This window comes from Humulus lupulus, chromosome 9 (assembly GCF_963169125.1).
Source record: "Humulus lupulus chromosome 9, drHumLupu1.1, whole genome shotgun sequence".
Taxonomy (NCBI): Eukaryota; Viridiplantae; Streptophyta; class Magnoliopsida; order Rosales; family Cannabaceae; genus Humulus; species Humulus lupulus.
In genome coordinates this window covers 61,036,669-61,041,745 of record NC_084801.1, presented here as the reverse complement: position 1 = coordinate 61,041,745, position 5,077 = coordinate 61,036,669, and the positions used below count along the sequence as shown (strand labels likewise).

Here is a 5,077-nt window from a genome sequence, read left to right as displayed (position 1 = left end):
TAAATTTATTGGCTCGACTATAATGTCCCAGTTGCAAAAAAATAATATTTTTATACCATAGTATTTCTTATTTTATTTAATCCGAGATTTTTCTCCCATTATGGTTTACTCCTTGATTCGAAACCAATCTTTCTTTGTATAAAACTAGATCCTTTACCAAATCATCATAGAGGTTGTAAAAATTCACAAATTATCACTCATCGTGAGCCCTTAAAGAATTTTTTTTTGGATGTGTAGTGCGCGCCCTTAAAGATCCTGTTGGGTGCCTTTAAATAAAGTTTTTAGGGCTCTCATTATATGCCCTAAAAGAATGTTTTTAGGACGCGCAATGAATGCCCTTAAAAGTTATATTTTTAATTTTTAAAAAATTATTTTAAATTTGTTTTAGTTTAAAAATTATGATTTAAATGAAATATTTATATACAAATCTGATGAAAACGTATAGATTAAAATAACTAAACTTATACATTCAATTAGATAGTTACAAATTTTGAATAAAATATAAATAATCAATCTTATCACATGTATAATACAAAACTAGAAAAATCTAATAATAATAACTTTAGTTACATATATAGCTCACATTTGTTAACAAAAGAAAACATGTCAAAATAAAAACCATACTCATTACAAATGTATCTTGTGTTGCTTTAGTATCCTTGATAATATTAATGACATATGGAGCTTCAATAGAATAATTAGGTTTCAGAAAAATAAGATACATGAGTTCTCCAAATATGTGAATAGAACGACAAAATATAATCTTCATTAACTCTCAAAAAACCTTTCATCACTTTTTAGGAAGCCACTGAAGTCGCCAACAATCATGCTATTAAATAAGATAGTAGAAACTGACACCATACATTGAATAAGATATCAACTTTACTGTAAAAAAATTCTAAAACTAGAATACCTAAAGCAAATGAAATCATCAAACTACTAAAGTTTTGAAATAGAAGTCACCTAAGAATCTAACATTCATGCCCTTCTAATTCCCGAAGCTCATTCCTCTAATGCAATGAAATGTTACCTGAACAATTACAAATTTACACTTTTGAACATTCTTTAAGAACGTGTCACAATCCATGTCCCAAAATACAAGAACACAAAGTTTTAGCAACACTAAGTAGCCAATCAATCCAATTTAAAAGATAAAATTTCATTGTAACTTTTAAGTACCTAACCAAGCAGATAGACTTTACTTTTGCGATTAAAAAACTAAAAATACATATCATAAATATGTTGAATTATATAACTTATAATAAAATTAAAAAAATGAAGACAATTTCAATCTCTCTCTTTCTCTCGTATTCTACCCACATATACAAAAAAAAAAGATTAGACACTAAGGCACTAAAGCCAAGCAAAATTCCTCCACACACAGTCTATCCTCCATTAAGAGACTATACACAGATATACATTGATATATCCCATATATTTCATACAAAATTATTGACATTTCAAGCTCAATACTTAAATAACATAAGAGCAAGGGTCATTGAAAATGCTAAAGGATAAACATTGGAATTGTCATATAGAACATAATTGGTCTTAACTAAATGAACAAACAATTATAATATCAATATCAAACGCATATATTATTGTTAAAATAAAATATTATTCTAAGAATTAAAGTTATCAGTCTTAATAAACAAAATTCAACTAAGATAAGATCTTTAATTATTTGTCCTCTATTCTAAAGTTATTGTAATGTTCTAGCTAGGAAAAACAAAGTACAGAGTCAGACATGCCATTTTCAATATCGAAACCCTATATTCAGCAACATCAAATAAATTATTAAGATGGCTTGATTTAAACACAGCTTAAGAAAAACCTTGCAGAAAAGACATAACAAAATAAATGACAGTCTTTATGACATTTTATCAAAAACATATATAATGTGCATAACAAAGAGAATAACCATCTATAACCTATAATCAGACCCATAATCAATAACCATTCAAATTAATCCCCTTGTCAAAAACAAATACTGAGAGATATTAATGGTGCATAAATTGTATATTCGCAGTAATTTCAATTATGCATATCTAAACTATAAATAAAAATCCCCTTAAATGTGTTCATATATATATATATATATATATAAATAAACACAAAAACATAATAATTCAACAAGATTCTCTGGGTACGACACAACACAAGGAAACATAGATCATATTGTAATGAATTCTACTTGGAATCTAAATTTTGCATTAACTGCAAACTGCATTAAGATAATAAGCACAACAAGAGAGTAACCATATCAAGAGCCTAAATAAAGAAAAAAAGACAAATATAAATATAAATATATATATATACTCAGTAAGCTCAAACTTTAATTTTACTTAAATTTATTCACTTTTCTAACACATATATATAAATATATAATACATATGTAGTATTAAACGACATTTAAAAAGAAAATAAGTGATGAGAGTGATCACTACCATTTTCAGCAAGCTATGATCGAAGTGATTCAAATTTGCATCAGTAAAGCTCAACTTGCAATCAACAACTCGCTAGTGGTCAAGAACAAAAAAAAATCACCAAGCACAATCCACAGATCATTCCCTGTATAACGAACAGAAAAATAATAGGAAAATTTACACAAATATATATACTCAAGCAAGAAATGTATACAGTTATTGAAGATGGGAGTAATACAGATTTAACGAACTGCATGGGAGCATTTAGAGCTCAAAATGAGCCTCGGGCTGCCTACACCATTGTTGACCGAAGCTCACGTCGGAGCTCCAACGATGAGAGCAGCGGCGCCATCCCAACGGCGGTGGTTGGGGAATTAAACCCATGGGTTTTGAAGAAGAGGTTGAGGGGAACTCAAAAATCATGGTGGTGCGACTCACATCCCACTATGGCGGTTACAACAAGGCCAAGAACCCCTCAAAATTTTGTGACATTGGCGAGCACCTCTGACGACATTTGGGTCCAATTTCCATAGGGGTTTTTCTCCCCTTGAGCTCACGAACCCAGCCATGCCCTTGAATTCATGTTTCGACTACGGTGGAGGCCAGAAAAATCCTCCAAACGCACAGTGGCAGCGAAACTTTGGGGAGCTAGTCGCGACGGAGGCTGGAAAGTGGGGAGGCGAGCTTCATGGGTTGGGGGTTTCGGGGGCCAAGGAAGCTCGTGGTGGGGTGCATGTCATTGGGTGGTGGTCGGAGATGGCTGGTCTGTTCTGGTTGACTTAGACACAAGAGAAGGATAGAGAGATTTGTGGTATCGGGCTGGTAGAAGAAGAGGAGAAAGAAGGGGCTGATACACTTTTAGGGTTTCTCATTTTAGTGTTATCATTTTAAACTCCCTTTCTTATTTAATTAAATAAAATATGATATTTAATATATTTATTTATCTAAATCATTTTTAAATTCTAAAAACAATCATTTTTAAGGATTCACCTACTTATGTCAACGCGGTTTTTCGCCAGCAGTAAATTATACGAATAAATAGGATGGATTAGTACTGATTGATAACCGTAATATGAAAATTAATAATAATCAAGAATGTGGATAATAATTGCAAAGAAAATATGGTCACTCATTTTTTAGGTGGTTCGGAGGTTAAAATCTCATAGTCCACCAGTCAATATTATTGATCTCTCCTTAATATTTCTTACAAAGTATTTACTTTACAAGGAGAAGCCAACCCTTTGCATTATACAGGGTTTTGGTATTTATAGGAGGTTGACCCCTGGGCAAGGGAAAAGGGTCATCTCGTGACCCTTTTGATCCCTCAAATCATATCTATTACATCAATGATTTATATTTACATTTTATATTACAGTGAAGTGGGGTCTAATCAATAGGTAAAGATGAGTAATGGGCCGCATGGCCCAAATCAGACGTGGGATGTCTGAACACGCACATTTATACTACATATCCAAGAATTCAGGAATAGAACAGACACGTGATGTCTAGTATTCGCACGCTTATATTGCGTGGTTGACTTTATAAGGATCCGAGGGTATATCAAACCTCTGATGCACCACGAGCTCAATGCGGTGCTAGCCCGTGGCTTCTATTATGTCGACACAATGGCTCCAAGCAAGGAGCGGCTAAATGATCCATCAGCTCGGGTAGTTGTTTAGGGGACCGTAACAAACAGCCACGGGTGGACGGTTGACACGTGGCAGATCGATTTAGGCCCTTTTCCAGCTCGTCAAAGTGCGTGCGGATATTCAGGGCGTACATTTGCCCCCCAAGCCCCTGCTCGTGACCTATGATGTCATCTTTGATCTTCACAGTGGGGGCTTTTAAACTTCCTCTTCGACTTCCCATGTCCTGCCCACCACTTGGGTGTTGAACACGTGGAACGCCGTGGTTGGCATTTGTTCAGATTTTGAGGATTGTATTAAATGGCCTAGCCACCTTTTTGCTGCCGTTTCGTCTTTCGAGTTGCTACCCTCATGTCTATCATTAATCTGATCGGACGGTCCTCGTTTCCTCATGCCTCTTACGTATATATAAGGTTGGCAGTCTTCAGTACTAGTCACCCTTCATTTGAAATTTTTCCCTTATTTTTTCTTTTTTGAGTTTCAAAAGCTCTTCTTCTTCTTCTTCTTCTTCTTCTTCTTCTGGTCATAATCCCAGAAATCCCCACGTTCTTGCCACAAGAATCTTTCAGAGGTCCAACCCCAAGGATTCCACCAGGAATCCTATTCCTATGTTATCAGTAACTCTCATTCGGAGTATACTTTGTAAGTTTTCTATCTGTTGTATGTTTTGATTTCCCCTTTTTTTTTGTTATGCAAATCTAATTCTCATAGTCGTAAACAATAGGTTGTTTTTGGCTGGTTTTTGGGGCATAAGCTCTGATTCTAAGCATATTGAGTATACCTAGAAACATGTTTAGGAATGCGATGTTTCACAACTAGGTAATTTCTGGGTAACCTTCTGGGCAACTTTCTAGGTAAATTTAAGAAATGCCTATTCGGAAAATGGAAGGTGAGAGGTTTTTTGGGCATAAAACCGGGTAGCTTAGGGGTCACGATTCCTAGGTGGTTTTCCCCTCAAAACTTCTCCTCCAAGGTAAGCAATAACCTGATCCTCCTGTCACAAGG

The 5,077-nt window shown here is 34.5% G+C and overlaps 1 long non-coding RNA gene across 1 annotated transcript; it reads right to left on the bottom strand.

The window, feature by feature from the left end:
- Positions 1-478: 478 nt before the first annotated feature.
- Positions 479-3,308, bottom strand: LOC133800495 (uncharacterized). Its single transcript, XR_009876490.1, has 2 exons — positions 2,448-3,308; positions 479-1,030 (listed from the first exon to the last, which is right to left on the bottom strand). It is a non-coding gene; the product is annotated as an uncharacterized LOC133800495 (long non-coding RNA).
- Positions 3,309-5,077: the final 1,769 nt, after the last annotated feature.